A 19,637-nucleotide genomic window follows, 5' to 3' on the forward strand; every position below is an offset into this window, starting at 1 on the left:
CAGAACACATACAATGTTTATTAATTATATTTGATATCTTACATGGACATGCTTCATGGTGCCCAAAAACAATTATAATAGTAATATCAAAGATCACTTATTACAGATTACAAGAGATATTAATAATAATAAAGTCTGAAATATTGAGGGAATTCTCAAAATGTACAAAGAGGACATACACTGAGCACATGCTCTTTGAAAAATGATTCCAATAGACTTACTAAACACAGGCTTGCCACAAACCTTAAATCTGTAAAACACACAATATCTGTGAATTGCAATAAAGTGGAGTGAAATGAAATAACACATACCTGTACTTAATAAAATTTATGAGTCACAAGTCCAGGAATATAATGTGAGCTGGAGCTCTAGATGTAAGAGTTATTTATTTACATGTTAATAGAAGTCATAGAATTATGATTTCATTCGATGTGATTCTGCTGAGTAGCAGTTCTCCTTTGAGTATTTCTGCCCCTTAAAGGTTTAAAAAATAATAATAAATGGAGTGTTTTCTGAATTTTTTTTAATTCCCCTTGTCACAATGATGAGGAGAAGACATTTGTATCCTCTGACCAATAACAAGGGTGACATTGCAACAAACGGAAGAGAAACAAAAAACCAGGCTCATGAGTATTACAAAGTTCCAGTTAGGAGGGAAAAGTTCAACATGATAACTCTAGTTAATTTATTGTATACTTGAGAACTGCTGAGAGTAGATTTTAAGTGTTCCCAACACATAAAAATGACAAGTATGGGAGATAATGCAAGTATACCAAGTTAATCAGGTTGAATTAGACATTCTACAATGTATACATATTTCAAAACGTCATGTTATGCACCATAAATATATTCAATAATTTTTATTTGTCGATTAAAACCATGGCCACGTACAGTGGTTTGTGCCTATCATCCTGCACTTTGGGAGGCCAAGGCAAGAGGATCACTTGAGGCCAGGAGTTTGAGAGCAGCCTGGGCAACATAATGAGACCTCATCTCTACAAAAAAATAAACACATTAGCAGAACATGGTGACATGTGCTTATATTCCTAGCTACTGACAAGGCTGAGGAAGTAGATTGTCTTGAGCTCAAGTCTAAGGCTGCAGTGAGCAATGAACACAGCCCTGCACTCCAGCCTGGACAACAGAGAGAGACCTTGTCTCTAAATAATAATAATAATAATAATAATATTTAAGTAAAATAATGTTAGTTTATACACTGTATCTATTTCTGTAATAAATCATCAGTGTGGTTATTAGCTTTATTCCTAAAGTTTACTTAAAAAAAAGCAAAATTCTGGCCGAGTGTGGTGGCTCATGCCTGTAATCCCAGCACTTTGAGAGGCCAAGGGGGGCGGATCACGAGGTCAGGAGATGGAGACCATCCTGGCTAACACGGGGAAACCCCGTCTCTACTAAGAATACAAAAAAAATTAGCCAGGCGTTGTGGCGGGCGCCTGTAGTCCCAGCTACTCACGAGGCTGAGGCAGGAGAATGGCGTGAACCTGGGAGGCGGAGCTTGCAGTGAGCCGAGATCACGCCACTGCACTGCAGCCTGGGTGACAGAGCGAGACTCCATCTTTTAAAAAAAAGCAAAATTCTGTATTATTTTAGGGAGTTAGGAATAACAACCTTACTTATTTTTATTTATGCAGTACTAAAGATTATTATTGAAAAGCTAATTATTAAAATTCTGATTCTGATCATTTTCTTGAAATAACAAATTTTCCTGAAATAATGCGAAAAGGAAAGCTTTTGGATTTCACTTAGTGAACAAAGGTCAAATATCAAAGATATCCTGCTAGGCAGTAATGTAAATGAAGTATGTATTTATAAGTATATAGCCTAGGACTAATTCTTTTTTAGATATAAATACAAAATGTGTTTTGTAAAATTATAATACACATTCTATTTTTCAGAAACTAAACTGTGTATTAGAAAAAAGTTTTGTTTAGTTGTCACTGGATACTCATGAAGTTACTATTTTGGAGTATCATATCACTCATGGAGATTCTGCTTTTGACATTTAAGTTACCAATGTAATATACCTTCATCAATTTGAATTTTTAGCCCTTACAGCACAAATATGAGATTTGAAATTTCTTTTGATAGACTTAGAAGGCACAATGATAAGGAATATACATAAAAAATTACTACAAAGGTTTTCTTTTCTATCTGAATTTCCAATTGTGTTCAACTTGATTATGATACTCCCCATGAGGGTTTTATTCATGACTTCTCTGCAGCCTCCTGTATTATATTTTCTTTTCTCCAAGCCATTATTATCATCCTCTGCCTATTAAAGGATATTGTCTCCAAGTCTTTTCAAGTACTGGAAACTGAATATTGGGATAAAAAAATGTGTTGTCTGTGATAATTTATTACTTTATTCCATGCCATATAATAGGGAATTACTCCAGCACTAAGTATCAGATTTCTTCCTTTTATCTGATTAAACTATCTGTAATTTATATTGGTATGTTATTTCTACTGAAATTAAAGATAATTCCTTCTTTTAATATCATAGACAAATTAGTCAGGTTTGTATTTACTTAACATTGTTTTAAATCTAGTATCCAGCTATAGACTTAATTTCTTATTTCCTACACTACTTGATCACAATGTCTTCTCCTCATCTTAATTTTCTTAAATTTAAATATTTGCATTTTTGCCATATAAACTCTTTAAACTCCTTAATCCATTTTTCATGTTATCACCATTTTTATTTCAAAATCTTAACTGGTAAAACTATATCTCTCTTGATTTTCAATGACTATTTCATAAAAAGAAAGTCACTTTCAAACAGTCTATTTTTAAACAGGCATTAACAGATATAATTCATCCTTAGTGGTGTAGACAGTTTGTAAAATTTTATTTTCTTGGTAATTTTCAGGAGGCCATATCTACCCGTTTGAATCTTTAGTTTTTCAGGAGACTTGTTTTTGTCTGAGCAAGTGATTAAGGACAACCCTAAAATAGAGCAAATAAAAATATTATCACAATGGAATTGATTTTTATTGGTCACTGTTCAAAGAGATAATTGTATTCAGTTGGATTAAATCTCATATTCCAAATGTCATTTCCTATAAAAGCTAATTTCTCTGCTCTCTTTAGGGCACTGTGGACACTGGGCATTTCCACTGTAAATAAAGGAACAGCATGATTTCAGGGAGTCTTTCTGGTATAAAGCCTTTTCCTTTTTTTCAAGAGTCAGAGAAATAAAGCGTAACCCTTATCCCATGAAGAAAAGCAGCCACACTTAAGATGACCCAAATGACAAAGTATCATCTAAAGTTAAATTATCTATTTGCTTATGAATTTTTCTGTTTCTGTTAATGATAGGGTTAGACTTTGTGTCCCCACTCAAATCTCATCTTGAATTATAATCTTCACAGTCCCCATAATTCCCACATGTCAAGGGAGAGACCAGGCGGAGTAATTGAATCATGGGGGTGGTCTCCCCCTTGCTGTTCTCGTGATATTTCTTCTCATGATATCTGATGGTTCTATAAGGGGCTCTTTCCTCTTCGCTCGGCACTTCTTCCTGCCACCTTGTGAAGAAGATGCCTTTCTTCCCCTTCATCTTCCACCATGATTGTAAGTTTCCTTAGGCCTCCTCAGTCATGCTGAAATGTGAGTCAACCAAACCTCTTTCCTTTATAAATTACCCAGTCTTGGGAAGTTCTTTATAGCAGTGTGAAAATGAACTTACCCTCACTATAATTTAAGCTATACATGGACAGTAAATGAGTTTTGTTTCCTGATGTATTCTCAGCACCTAGAACTGTGTCTGGTACATAACAGGAGCCCAATAAACATGTGGTTGAATGAAAAATTATTTACCAGATTAATTAGATAACATTAATGATACTGTGTGTGCCTTCTAACCTTTACAAGTTGAGAGAGTATAGTAAAAAACATGCAAACCAAAAACCTAAGGAAATGGCAGAAGCAGTAACTAATTTGAAGACTTACATTTCCTTATATCTGATACTAACTAGCTGTATAGTATGATATAAATTATTTCTTCTTAAGAATTGGTGTTTCCTGGCCGGGCGCGGTGGCTCACGCCTGTAATCCCAGCACTTTGGGAGGCCGAGGCGGGCGGATCACGAGGTCAGGAGATGGAGATCATCCTGGCTAATACGGTGAAATCCCGTCTCTACTAAAAATACAAAAAATTAGCCAGGTGTGGTGGCGGTCACCTGTAGTCCCAGCTACTCGGGAGGCTGAGGCAGAAGAATGGCGTGAACCCGGGAGGCGGAGCTTGCAGTGAGCCGAGATCGCGCCACTGCACTCCAGCCTGGGGGACAGAGCAAGACTCCGTCTCAAAAAAAAAAAACAAAACAAAAAAAAGAATTGGTGTTTCCATATAAAATAAAAGGATTAGAATAAATCAGTATTTTAAAATATGTTATGTGAATACATAATTCCTTGAGTATTTAGTGAAACGCATGAACTATTTGTTCAGAGGGAAAGCACATCATATGCACAAAAATATGCAATGATTTTCAGGGGTCCTATGACCCCAGGTTATAAAAACAATATCTCCTTGAGCTTTAATATTTTAATAAATCTAGGATGCAAGAATTATCATCATGTTCCCCCACAATTCTTAGAGCTGTGAAAGACGGAATAGGCCTAGGAACTCATGTGGAAATTTGCCAAAAGTCAAACAGACTCATTCTAAAAAAAAAATCAATTCTTTCCACTATGCCATGCTTCTGTTACATGCACTTCCACAAACACTGGATCTATATGGTACGATTAGCATGTCAGAGGAAAAACAATCTATCATGGCAATAGTATTTGCCTGTATATTCTTTTCCCCATTTTTATTTCTTAATTATGTGCAAAATATAGAAACACTGTATTAGTTACCTACTGGAGAAATTACTCCCAAGTTCAGTGGCTTAAAAAATAAACATTATCACATAGACTCTGCAAGTCAGAAATCTGGAAATGGTTTAGCTGGGTCCTCTGCTTTGGGTTCCTTTACAAGGCTGCAATCAAGGACTCAGCCAGGCCCACAGTGATCTCAAGGTTCACTTGGGGTAGGACCTGCTTCCAAGCTCACCCCGTGGCTGTTAGCAGGATTTGGTTCCTTCAGGACTGTAAGCCTGAGGGCCTCAGTTCCCTGCTGGCTGTTGGACAGAAACTTCCCTCAGTTCCTTGTCACGTCATCCTCCCTATCACAACCAGCATGTGGGAGAAGCCAGGGAGGACACCAGAAAACCACGATCTTTTACAACCTAACCATAAAAGTGACACTTCATCACTTTGCCATTAAAAGTAAGTTATTCTCCTCATTATGTTCCGTGCACACTCAAGAGTGTGAACAGTAGAAAGTTGGGATTATTGAAAACTATCTCTGAAGCTGCCCACCACAAATATACTCTTATTACACTGATGTTTTTTAATTCAAATTTTGTAATTACTCTCAAGAAAACCTTGATTGATGAATGCATGTGGTATTTCAGAGAATGTGTTCATTTATTCCTTCAAAACCATTTAGTACTTGCCACACCTTGTGCCAGATACTCAGAAGACAGTGGGTATATCACTCTTTGCCCTCATGCAGCTCGGTTTCTGTATCAGGAGACAAATATTTAACAAGCCCATGAACAATGCTGTAATGAGGGACATCTGTGTGAGCAGAACCTTTCCATGTCAATGTATCCTCTTTGTGGCAACTTCGAAGTATGTGACTTGCTATTAGCCCGGCATTAATTACATTCCTATGCTTAAAATTTGTTTTATTCATTTAACAAAACTACAGTCAGTGAAATGTATGGACTATTTCTTCTGAGAAAAAAACACATTGTATGCACAAAAATATACAGTGATCTTCAGGGGTCCTATGACCCCAGGTTATAAAAACAATATGTCTTTGAGCCTTAATATTTTAATAAATTTAGGAATTTAATAAGTACATTTAATACATCTACTCCATTATAGTAAAATGGGAAAAGGAACACGAGAACAAATTAGTAAAATTATAACACTGTGGTACAAGTCTGTCTCACACACACACACACACAAGGAATGGTCACATCCTTTCTCTAGATCAATAAGGAAAGGTTTTCATAGGGAAGGTGGAATCAGATTTGATTCTCGAAAGTTAATATCCCAGTTGTATGGCTGGATGTCTGTGTTTGGTGGTACCATTTAGCAAGGCAAGGAAGACATTAAAAGAAGCAGATTTAGATGTAGTATGAAATATTATCATAATATTGCATTGGTCAGGATTTAATTGAAGAAAAAAAGGATCCACACTAGTTAAAACAAAACAGGATTTAATAAAGGTAATTAGGTTCTTGCAAAATTCCTAAAAGAAGCTGGCTCTAAGCTGAGGTACACGAGGACAACTTTAGAAGGGAGAAAGACAAATGTCCTTTCCTGTGTATCTCTATAAATGCCATGCTACCAAATTTGCACCATTTTCACATCTGTGATGGTCGTTTTAAAGAAGTCTGGGAAATACAGTCTTTGGTTCCTTTGATTCTGCTAAAAAGGAATTGAAATGTAGGAGCTATTCTCAGCATTAGTCTCTCTTTCTCTCTCTGTATTTTTCATTTGTGTAAATTTAAGAAGTATAAGTACAGTTTTGTGGCATAGATGTATTACATAGTCATGAAGTCTGGGCTTTAGTGTAACCATTATCCAGATAATGTGTACTGTGCCCATTAAGTAATTCTTCACATTTTAATTTTGAATATGTTGTTTGCAGTGCCTGTGGGACTCACTTGTGGAGATGCCCCACAAGCACTGGATATGCAGGTCTAAATTCCAGAGACAACAGAGGAGTAAGACATCTGTGGGTTGCTGAAACTCTGAAAATATATATATCACCTGGAAAGAGTGTGAGATGAAAGAATAAAGGCTCCTAATACCTATTTGGCTACTATATGTTCATTTTAGAAAAAAGCCAAGAACATTAGAAACTCAAAGTTGCCAAGTACCAATTAGAAATCTGTTTCACCCTTTATGTGATATTTGAATTTGATTGTCAACTTCTGGGCTAAACTGATGAGTAATTACATTGTACTAAATAGATCCTCAGTGTACCTCGCCCATTGCAGACAGCTCTGTGTGAAACTTCTGTTAGGTGGAGTTGAAATCATCCTCATAACTTTCACTCTCTTTTTTTTTCCTGTACTTTGGAGTTTTTCAGAATATGTTTGCATCCATTTCCTTCAAAGGTCTACCAGAAATTGAAGGGAGTTCATAAGCCTCTGATTTGGATCACAAGCCTTTAGTTCCTTTGAATGCTTGGCAAAAATGTTTGTGAAGAGACAGAGATCTTGGAGGAATCTGTTTCTGGTTGCTCTGTGAGTTTCCAGTGCTTTGAAGAGCAGTATGAAGCCTGACCACTGCCACTATGTCTTCCTCACCTCCACCTCCTCGTACCCACCCAGGGCATCTACCTCCCTCCAAGGTGTCGGCCCAGGTGCCACCTCTGCTCCCCTCAGTGGGTCAGTCATGCCACAGACTGGTCTGTACATTTTCTTCCATGACCTTTCAGAAAAAACTCTTGCCATTTTCTTGCCTCATTTGTCTCTCCTGAGGTGTGTCCTTCCCTGGACAACATCAGAGGGCTTAGAGAAAATCAGATGCCTATAAGTGAGTGGCCTCGGGGCCAGAGATGAATGAAAATACACAGAAATAGATCTCAGGACCCCATGTTAAGGATACGATTTTTGGTTTTTAAAATATGGCTAGGAAGTTTCAAGCAAACCTAAGTACCTGTTGCTAACAGTAGGCACAGCAAGAAAAGGCAGCTATAAAGGTCTAGAAAGCAGAGTGATATTAGGCCACATTTCATTAAAAGGAATTGTTTTGCAAAGGCAATTCTGTAGCATGGTAAAACCAACTATATTTTTAATCTACCATGCCCTGCAGGTACTATGCTAGATCCTTCACTTACGGGTTTTATTTAACACTTAACAGGAGAATAGTCATTATTTTCCCTTTAATGTAAACAAGAAAACTAAAGCTCACATAAGTTAAGTAACATGTTGTAATCATCTGTTCTCACATTGCTATAAAGATACTACCTGAGACTGGGTAATTTATAAAGAAAGTAGATTTAATTGACTCACAGTTCAACATGGCTGGGGAGGCCTCAGGAAACTTACAATCATAGTGGAAGGTGAAGGGGAAGCAGGCACCTTCTTCACAAGGTGGCAGAAGAGAAAGAAAGAGAAGGGGAAACTGCCACTTTTAAAACCATCAGACCTCCTGAGAACTCCCTCATCATGACAACAACATGGGGAAAACCGACCCCATAATCCAATCACCTCCCACCAGGTCTCACCCTCAAGGTTTGGGGATTGCAAATTGAGATGAGATTTAGGTGGGGACACAGAGCCAGATCATATCACAGTTACCTATATTAACTAATTACTTAATTCTGGCAGTGTTCTTGGTGACATAGCATGCTGAGAGGCATGGTGAGGTGCTAGGCTCAGATCCTTTTTGGTCTGTCCTATTGCTCAGTGGATTAATATGACCAGGGTTAAGATCCAACATAAATTCTTAGGATGCTTTCATTTTGTGTTTCTTTTGCTTTATTTTCTTCAGGTCAGAAAATAGTTTTAGCTTTTCCCTGTCCTTGCATCTATAAATCTCTACCCAAAATGTAGAGATTGTAATAAGTGCCAGGTGATTAACTTGTTAAGACAATTAGGATATTGTTTAGGAAATATGGGTTGCATTCTCAGTTATTTGGAGATTGGCTACCTGCTTATTGATTTAAAGACTATTATCATTTCAAGAGCTCTAGAGTCCAGAGACCTTGACCCAGTTCCTGTTAGCAATTTTTAATTTGCAGATGAAAAACCTGAGATCCAGAATGATGAAATGATGAGGTGCTTTGTCAAAGTCATTGAATAAATTAGTAAAAGAAAATAGGCCAGAATTTGGAACTATGGAACCTTATATCCAAACTTATCCCTCCACTTGAACTAGAGACTTTTGTTCCTTTCTGAGAAATGGGGTTATTCAAGGAGAAACATTACCCATAGGTAAACATTTGGTCACATGGCCAGCAGCTGGTTTACACTGACTATTAAGCAGTAATCTCTGCTCTCTCTTAGAAACTTGAATTCCTAAAAGGGGGTTGCAGGACTAACTCATTTTCCTGTATCACATTCTTCCATCACCTTTTTCCTGAATGGGATATTAGACCACTTGGAAAATTTTTACAAATGCATATTGTATCCATGTGTGCAATACAAGCCCTGCTTCAAATATGTATGTACATTGGCAAACTCTTCTGTTCCTTTCAGGAAGTTGAAAACAGATGTTTCAATTAAACTAGTAACTGTGCTTCTGTATTTGTGTCTGGAATTCAAAGAACTTCCATCCAGTGGATTAAAGTCACATTCATATAATTTACCTGATGAAGTGGGAGAATAACGTATTTGATAAATTTAGAAATATTTTGTCATTGGAAGATATTTTTCATTTACCTAAAAAGGTATTTGAAAAGGTATGTATGAACCAAGGACTGAAATTCCACTTTGCCCAATTATTATACTTTAACAAATATCTCCTGCTCTAAATCATTAGGATTGCTATGGACTGAATATGAATATTTGTGTCTTCTCTCCAGAAATTCATATGTTGAAACCCTCATCACAATGTGAGGATATTAGGAAGTGGGGTCTTTGGGAGATAATTAGTCCATGAAACTGGAATCATCATGAATGGGATTAGTGCTCTTATAAGAAGATGCTAGAAAGCTAGCTATCCCTCTCTCTGTCATATAAGCATACACAGGATGGGTGTCTATAAACCAGAAATGGGGTACTCATCAGGACTCTAACAATGCTGGCACCCTGTCCTTAACCTTCCAGCTTCCAGAACTATAAGAAATAAATTTGTGTTGTTTAAGACACCCAGTTTACGATATTTTTAGAGCAGCCTGTGCTAAGACAAGGACTTATTGATATGCCATATCATATTGCTTGCTAATGCCTTCCAGGTAGCCTTCTTTGTCTACATAGGAAGATGCCAATCTTCTTATACATCAATAAACCATGCTTTGTTTCTTGTAATCTTCAGGAACTATCATAGTAAATAATTTATTTTTATACTGGGTGTTCACTGAATACCTCCTTTTTCATTTCAGTGAGCATTTATTATCTATTATATTCCAGGATCTTAGAAAGTAAAATTAAGTAAAAATTGGTTCCTGCCTTCAAAGAGCTCCTATTTTTATGAAGGGTACATACATGGACTCGGCAGTATACAATATAATAAATGTACATTCTACAGACTATCACTGATCGTCTCTACATATACCAGACTTTATGTTAGAGGTTAGAAACATAAATATTAATAGAATTCAGCCTCTGCCCAGGAGGAAAGAGGCACTCTCCAGGAGTGCCCAGTTTCCTGTTTTCTCCTTCTTTCAGTCCAGTGAGAGAGACATGATGGCCCAGCTTGAAAAAGAAATTGGGGATAGCAAGTGTAACATACCAAGCATTCCACAAGCAGGTAAGTTACAGCACATATTGGAATTCAGGCCTCCTGATTTCTCTTTATTGCTTGCCAACCCTCTTCGTCAGCATTTGACATGGGAACTCTGTGCTAAAAGATAATAGGTTCACACTAGGCCTGGAGGGGCTGGAGGCTTAATGAAGGTGAGGGCAGGATATAGCTGTGGAAACCTGCTCTATCTTTATATTCTAACGTCTTCTCTTTCACTCTTCTGTTAGTGAGAGAGAGAGATCTGTAAAGAAATATATGCTGTTACCCAGCTTCCACACCCTAATGAGAACAGCAACCCACTCCTCCCCTAGGGGCTCAACTCAGTCTTTCTGCTTATTAGGTTTGTTTTTACTTAAAAAAAAAAAAGTGTGCCTGCAGCTTGTTTTCATCTCATAAAGACTGGTTGAACACCATGAAAATTAGCATTCATTTTTCACCTGATGATTTTATTGGCCACTATGTTTTAATCTAACATTGACACTTTGCTTGCTTCTGTTCTCTTCTCTTGACCTTGCCTCTTATTTGATCTGAAATAATCCAATTAAATTAACTTGGCACTTGCTGTTCTTCAGTAAAGCACACCAAGGCTTTGCTGGTGATACTGGGATCTGTTATTTGTTTCAATTGTTCACATTTAAGCCTAAGTCCTTCTCTGTCTTCAAAATGTAAGAGAGGCCATTCCATCATTCATTCATTCATTCATTCTACAGACTTTCATTGATCATCTCTATTTATAACACACTATATGTTGGAGATTAGGGACACAGACTTTAATAGAATTCATTCCATGCCTGGAAGGAGCCAGAATGAATATGGTATAGAGTGATGAGTGCTTGAACAGAGGTGCACAGACTGTGCTATCACGGCACAGAGAAGGTAGCAAGAAAAAGTACATGGAAAACTAGGTTTTATGGAAGAAAAGGAATCTGTGGTAATGTATTGAAGAATAACAAATGAATCAGATGATGGTGAGAAGATGGCTTTTTCAGGTCGAGAATGGGATGTGCAAAGGCACAGATGCATGAACGTGTCAGTGTATTCAGAGACTGATGTGGTGTGTGGTCACCTAGAGGTGAAGGGGGCATAGGGTGAGCAAAGTGAGAAGGATCTGCTTGGGAAGGTAAGGAGCAAATAAAAGAATTTGAAAGCAGGCTGAGCAGGTAGGTGGACCTTTACCCAGAAGGCCAGTGGATCCGATGCTAGAGTCCATGTGCTGATGTTAAGAGTTCATAAGCTACCCGAAGTGTCATATATTTTGCCTACATATACAATTATGTTTTGGGAAGAGGGAGAAAGGAAGATGACCTACAAAACTGTGATGAACTATTCAAAGACATTTTTTGCCCCAAATAATTTGAAGCCATTTCTGTAGGAAACAGTGCATCATTGCACAATGTTAAGATGAAGAGAAAATGATCAATTGAAGTGCTTGAGAAATTCTTAATATGCAATCAAACTATTTGCTTCCCGTGTCTTTAATGTAAATAAGTGCAATTGTTGTTTTCATAGTGTGCAGAAAATACTTACTGTGATCAGATAGAAAAATTTAAAGATTTTTGACCAGCTATACAGACTCCTTCTTAACTTTTGGCAACTTTGTTTGCTTCCAAAATTGGTCATCTGGGAAATTTTGAAATAGGTATTATTTGACAACAAAGCACTCTATTTGAAAGTGCTTGCTGACTCTTGCCCATAGGCAGCATGGCATTTCAGGCAAGGGTGTGTCGCAAGGTCTCTGGATCTGTGAGCCATGGCTCTGAATAAAACATTGAGTGGCTGACGCATCCACTGGCATTAGCCTCATCATTTCCATATTCATAGCTTCTACATAGTTTTTAAACAAATGCTTGTATTTTCATCATGAGCAAAAACGCAGTCTGGAAGCCCCCTTGGGAGCTTATGCAAGAGGTTTAAACAGGATTTGAACCTTGAACCTTTTCTACATCTACAGTGCATGAATGATGTAAATTCTCCACAGTTTGGGGAAAACGTGATGCACATTAGTAACAATTACCATTTTGGTCACGAAATAAATGATATATTTTTCTGATAAAGGAGTGAAGCAAAATGTCCAACAGTCCCTCCTCTATGAGACATGATTCAGAGAGAAAGTGATGGCTATCTATATTTCAAATGACACATTTAATAGAAAGAACAAAAAAGGAGACCTTATGACCTGGCAATCTGGGGATTTGACAGATACATTTCAGAGCCTTAGTTACAACCTAGTGTAGTTAAATGAAATTGAGGTCTAGGTTTCATTATTGGATGTTAGAAGTTAAATTGCAGGTAAATAAATATACAAATTGGAATAAAAAGGGCAATGCCCCAGGCAACTTAAGTTAGGCTTACTAAGTGCAAGTGCTTTTTTTCTAAGTATGATCTTACTTAAATCCCACAATAGCCCCATAAGGTTTTTATTATGTTTTACTTCCTTTTAAAGATTAAGAAAAAAAAAAGAAGACCCAGTAAGTGGCTTTCTCAATTTAGTCAGTGATAAACATGGATTCTGTGTGTTAGTTTGGTAATGATTATTGTTATAGCAAAATTCTCCAAATTGCAATGACTTATCAAAATAGAAGTTAATTTTTCCCTCTTAGAGAGTCCAACATAGATGTACCTTGGTGGTCAGAGAGTCTTCACCTTCTTAATTCTGGGATTTGGTTCTTTCTAACTTGTAACTGATCCATGCCCAAATCTATGAAGTTCCTGATTTCTAGCCAGGGCATGGGGAGGTAGGGAAGGCTAACCCATTTTGCAATATTACAGTGCTGAAAACTGTCACATCAGCTTGCTTAGAAGCAGGAAGTGTTTGACAATATTGTTCCATTCTGGGCAAGCACTTCCCAGAAACAACTGCATACTATAGAACAGTAGTTGACAGTTTTGGTAGACAATTGGTTGTCTCTGTCAAAGTTTCTGTCCCTAGTTCAGTTTATTATGTGAAGTTAATGGTATTCAATGCAATCAGATCCAAAGCCGTTTTATAATAAATAGTTGAATACTTTCTTTGTTATCTGGAAGTATAATGGATAAGTTATATTACCTACTTATATACAAGTTTTCAAAAAGTAAGTAGAATTTTTCATATAACATAAAAAAAAGTAACAGGCAGTTATGACAAATAATAGATGTTTTAAGACATGAATACTGAAAAATAACCACCATAAAAGATATAATGTATTAGGTATTTGTGCATAAGTATAGCATCACTGTATATGTGATAGCTACAAACACAAACTAACTTCTGTTTTGTATTAGATATTCAAATTTCATTCGCACAGATGCCTTTGTTTACAGGATTTTCCAATAGAGTGAACAGCATGTCTTAGTAAAGTTTCAAACAAAATAGTTTACAATCTTCCCTCAGTACAGAAAAGAATATCTTCATATATTGCATATTAAAACCATGAAAACATTACTTTGTACTTACATGTAAAATGAGGTTGGGTTTTTATTCCTAAATAATTTTTTTTGTTTGTTTGTTTTACCTACATGAATGGGCGAAAGGTTGAGGGCAGGGGTGTGTTTGGTAATTTCACAATTGGCAACCCAATCCTGTCTTTGTCCCATTAAATTCGAATAATGTCTTACCGATTATTGTGAACAACAGAGGGATCGTCCAAAATTTACAAAATGCTACCTAGAGAAGTCATATTGCTTTCCTGAGTTTACATATGTTACATATATATATATGTATATATATGTGTGTATATATATGTGTGTGTATATATATATATATAGAGAGAGAGAGAGAGAGAGACAGAGAAAGAATCGTTTTAGATTTACAGAAAAATCATGAATAGTACTAAAAGTTCCCAGAGACCCACAACCAATTTCCCCCATTAGTGACATATCCTCATATGGTACCCGAGTTACAATTATGAGCCAAAAATGGATGAATAATTATTCGTTAAGTCCAAGTTTGTTCAGATTTCCTGATTTTTGATAACCTAGAAAGTTTTCAGTACTCATCAGGTATTTTGTAAAATGTCCTTCAATTAGGGTTTACCTGATATTTTCCTCATTACTAGACTTGGCGTTATGTGATTTGGGGAGGAAGACCATGAAGGTAAAGCGTCCTTCTCATCACATCGTATGAACGATGCCTTGTATCACCATGACTGCTCACTCTTGATGTTGACCTTGCTCACTTAGCTGAAATAGTGTTGGTCGGGATTCCTCACTAAAGTAACTCTATTTTCTTTTTTCCATACTGTACTGTTGGAAATGAAGTCACTAAGTACAAGTCCAGGCTTAAGGAGCAGGGAGTTATGCTTTACCACCTTGAGGGAGAGGATCAACATAAATTATTTCGGGCTTTTCTGCATGGAAAATCTCGCTCTTCTCTGTTTTTTAAGCTTATTAAATCACTTATTTATATGTACTTATATGAATATATATCCATAAGTACATACTGATATACATAAAGATTTAAAAATGTTAAAATATAAAAGTTAAATATAAATAATAAATTAAAAAGAAATACATTTGGGAATCAGAGAGGAGAGACAATTTGGTTTATAATTCAAACTATTTAATTTTGTTTTTCAAATTGAGTTTTGGCCATTGTTGCTCTCTCAGTTAGTTTTTTGTTTGTTTTGTTTTATTTTGTTTTGTGAGACAGAGTACTGCCCTGTCACCCAGGCTGGAGTGCAGTGGTGCAATCTTGGCTCACTGCAACCTCTGCCTCCCGGGCTCAAGTAATTCTCCTGCCTCAGCCTCCCAAGTAGCTGGGATTGCAGGCTTGCACCACCATGCCCAGCTGTTTTTTTTAATTATTATTTTTATTTGTAGTAGAGACAGGGTTTTGCTATATTGGCCAGCCTGTTCTGAAACTTCTGTCCTCAAGTGATCCACCAGCCTCGGCCTCCCACAGTGCTGGGATTACAGGCTTGAGCCATCGCAACTGGCCACAGTTGACTTTTTTTTTAATATATATATACCCACAATATTGTAGGCTCTTCTTCTCTCTCCTCCTTTTTTTTTTTTTTTTTTTTTTCTGAGAACTCTCTTATTTACTGATGCTACAAGATGCTCCAGGCTCATCCTGTGCATTTTTTGACCAAGTTCTGGAATCAGCCATTTATTTCTCCAAGGAGCCATAGTTTCTTTCACTGGAGAATCAAATCAAAAACCAAAATCTGTACGCCAGGTGTCCTCATTGCTACTGACAGTCATGGCTTCTAGGTCCTCTTTCATGACAATTCATAAACATAAATGTGTGTATATTCACCCCTTATGTATACACACATATCTTTATTTTTATATGTAACGATTTATATTTATCTAAACAGGAGTTCTTACTGATGTTGGCAACTCTACTCCATTACCACAAAGATCAGTTTAACATTCTCTTCCTGCTTGTCTTAACCTCTCCCTGAAACAGTGGGAAACATGGCTTGCACTGTCTTCCGTCCATTTACTTAATTATTCAATTCTGGCAGAAATGTACAATGGTGTCAGAATTGTTAACCTGTACTCCTGGGGGAAACAACTTTTCAACTAGAATACAAAGCTTTTATACAGTTATTTTTTGCCTTTAGTCTTACAGATTTCTCTCACCCTCTTCAGTGAGGTTATTTCATACATTTAAACTACAGTTAGGTTATTTTGTCAAAGTTTGCAATCCATCCTTAAATTCTTCATTTTCTATTATTTTTTTAGTTGACACACATTAAAGTTTGCTCTCTATGCTATAATTTCAATAGGTTTCTACAAATGCTTTGTGTTATTTATCTACTATTATCTTACTGTAAACAATAGTTCACTATCAAAAAAAAAAGAAGTCCTTTGTTTCACCTATCAACCCTTGAAAATTACTGGTCTTTTTATTGTTCCTATAGTTTTCCTTTTCCATAATGTCATATGAATAGAATCATAAATTATGTAGTCTTTTTAGATTGGTGTTTTCACTTAGCAATGTGCATTTAAGATTCCTTTATGCCTTCATGTGGCTTGATAGTTTATTCCTTTTTGTAACTTAATAGTACTCTGTTGTATAGATGAAGCATTTGTTTATCTATTCTCCTACTGAAGGACACCTTTGTTGTTTCAGTTTTTGATGATTATCAAAGAACTGCTATAAACAGACGTATGTAGGTTTTGTGTGTCAATTTTCAATCAGTTGAGTAAATTCCTGGAATTGAAATTGCTTTATTGTATGGTAAAACTATGTTTAGCTTTAGTGCGACAAGGACAAACTGTTTTCAAAGTGGCTGTGCCATTTAGCCTTCTCACTAGCAAGGGATTAGTTATAAAAATCATAATAATGTCCACATTCAGTATTCTCAATTGAGATATTAATGTACTTGGATAGATAAATTATTTTTAAATGTCAAGACTGTCTTGCACATTGCAAGAGGTTTAGCATTCCTGAGCTCCTGGTGCTAAATGCCAGTGGACCCTCAATCACCGTTACAGCCAAAAGCCCCCTCAATATCTTTTAATGTTCTCAAGCAGAGGGGAGGTGTACCACCACATGATAAACTACATTGACCTCTATAAAGAGTTTATAATAAGCTTGAAAAGCTTATGTCATAATAAGAAAAATTAAAGATACAAAATTAGCTCTTCAACGTAAAAAATGGTGTCCAGATTATATTAAAAGCTGAAATAAAATATATTAATATATAAAGGAAAATCAGCTCTATATGTTGGACTATGAGTAAATCGGTACCAGTAGAGTGAGGTATTGCTGAAAAGATACCCCAAAATGTGGAAGCGACTTTGGAACTGGCTAACAGGCAGAGCTTGGAACAGTTTTGAGGGCTCAGAAGAAGACAGAAAAATGTGTGAAAGTTTTGAACCTCCCAGAGACTTGTTGAATGGCTTTGACAAAAATGCTTATAGTGATATGAACAATATGATCCAGGCTGAGGTGGTTGCAGATGGAGATGAGAAACCTGTTGAGAATTGGAACAAAGGTGACTCTTGTTATGTTTTAGCCAAGAGACTGTGGCATTTTGTCCCTGCCCTAGAGACTTGTGGAACTTTGAACTTGAGAGAAATGATTTAGGATATGTGGTGGAAGAAATTTCTAAGCAGCAAAGCATTCAAGAGGTGACTTGGGTGCTGTTAAAGGCATTCAATTTTAAAAGGGAAACAGCATAAACGTTCAGAAACTTTGCAGCCTGATGATGCAGTAGAAAAGAAAATCCCATTATTTTTGAGAGGAAATTCAAGCCAGCTGCAGAAATTTGCATAAATAGCAAGGAGCCTAATGTTAATCCCAAGACCATGGGGAAAACGTCTCCAGGCCATGTCAGAGAACTTCACGGCAGCCCCTCCCATACAGGCTCAGAGGCCCTGGAGGAAAAAGTGATTTTGTGAACTGGGCCCAGGGTCCCTGTGTTGTGTGCAGCCTAGGGACATGTACCCTGTGTCCCAGATGCCCTAGCTGTGGCTGAAAGGGGCCAATATAGAACTCGGGATGTGGCTTCAGAGGGTGGACCCCCAAGCCTTGGCAGCTTCCACATGGTGTTGACCCTGCAGATGCACAAAAGTCAAGAATTGAGGTTTGGGAACCTCCGACATCCGGATGCCCAGGCAAAAGTTTTCTGCAGGCGTGGGACCCTCATGGAGAACCTCTGCTAGGGCAGTGTGGAAGAGAAATATGGGATCAGAGCCCCCACACAGAGTCCCTACTGGGGCATTGCCTAATGGAGCTGTAAGATGTTGGCCACCATCCTCCAGTGGTGGCCAGAAGGGTAGATCCACTGACAGCTTGCACCATGTGCCTGGAAAAGCCACAGACATTCAATGTCGGCCTGTGAAAGCAGCAGGGAGGGAGGCTGTACCCTGCAAAGCCACAGGGGCTGAGCTGCCTAAGACCGTGGGAACCCACCTTTTGCATCAGCATGACCTGGATGTGAGACCTGGAGTCAAAGGAGATCTTGACTGCCCCGCTGGATTTCAGACATGCATGAAGCCTGTAACCCGTTTGTTTTGGCCAATTTCTCCCACTTGGAACAACTGTATTTACCCAATACCTGTACCCCCATTGTATCTAGGAAGTAATTAGCTTATTTTTTATTTACAGGCTCATAGGCAGAAGGGATTTGCCTTATCTCAGATGAGACTTTGGACTATGGACTTTCGAGTTAATGCTGAAATGAGTTAAAACTTTGGGGAACTATTGGAAAGGCATGATTGGTTTTGAAATGTGAGGACATGAGATTTGGAGGAGCTGGGGCAGAATGATATGGTTTGGCTGTGTCTCCACCAAAATCTTGACTTGAATTGTATCTTCCAGAATTCCAATGTGTTGTGGGACCTAGGGGGAGGTAATTGAATCATGGGGGCCAGCCTTTCCCATGTTATTTTCATGATAGTGAATAAGTCTCATGAGATCTGATTGGTTTATCTGGGGTTTCTGCTTTGCTTCTTCCTCATTTTCTCTTGCCGCCACCATGTAAGAAGTGCCCTTCATGTCCCATCATGATTCTGAGTACTCCCCAGCCATATGGAACTGTAAGTCTAATTAACCTTCTTTTTCTTCCTGGTTTCCAGTATGTCTTTAACAGCAGCATGAAGACAAATTAATACAATAACTAATTTTTTCCTTACTTACTCTCTTTTAATTTTTATTTTGTAATTAGTGTATAGGAAGTACTCTTTTAAGAGAAAAACAAAGAATATTATTAATGATTCTATAGCAAAATAATTCAGTTTATCACATTGTATGGATTGTGAACAGCTCTTTCTGAGAGAAGGATGTTCATATGTTTTAGACATTCTTCCATTCTTTTTCTGAATCAAGGCCAATGTTCTCATATACTCTGTTTGATTGAAAATGGTGACAGGATAAAAACAAGAGACAGGGAAAATGGCAGAAAACAACCAGGATTTTTCTCCCCCATGTTCTGTGTATGCTTCCAAATGGATTCTGCAAGGATAACAGATGATCTCAACTGACTGTACCTTTCCTTCTCCAATTGTTTTGAATCTCCAATTGCAATTTAAAACACCAGAGCTTTCTGTTTAAGATATAAATTTTCTTCACATTATATTTCAGAAAGGGAAAAAATGAGTAAAGTTAACAATACAAGGCATGTTGAGGAGAAGACTCTTTAAAACTGTTTTAACTTCTCATAAGACAGGTAATTTTAGCATAAGACATTTTGCCTGGCAACTGTTACCAG

General features: G+C 37.2%; 1 long non-coding RNA gene across 1 annotated transcript in view; it reads left to right on the forward strand.

Annotated features, from left to right (window-relative positions):
* The window catches only part of LOC129467844 (uncharacterized), a 40,952-nt gene that overhangs the window by 16,147 nt on the left and 5,168 nt on the right, over positions 1 to 19,637 (forward strand). Inside the window, exon 5 of the long non-coding RNA XR_008652491.2 lies at positions 10,419 to 10,500. This is a non-coding gene — a long non-coding RNA (uncharacterized lncRNA). The remainder of the gene's footprint in view (positions 1 to 10,418; positions 10,501 to 19,637) is intronic.

This window comes from Symphalangus syndactylus, chromosome 18 (genome assembly GCF_028878055.3).
Source record: "Symphalangus syndactylus isolate Jambi chromosome 18, NHGRI_mSymSyn1-v2.1_pri, whole genome shotgun sequence".
Classification (NCBI taxonomy): Eukaryota; Metazoa; Chordata; class Mammalia; order Primates; family Hylobatidae; genus Symphalangus; species Symphalangus syndactylus.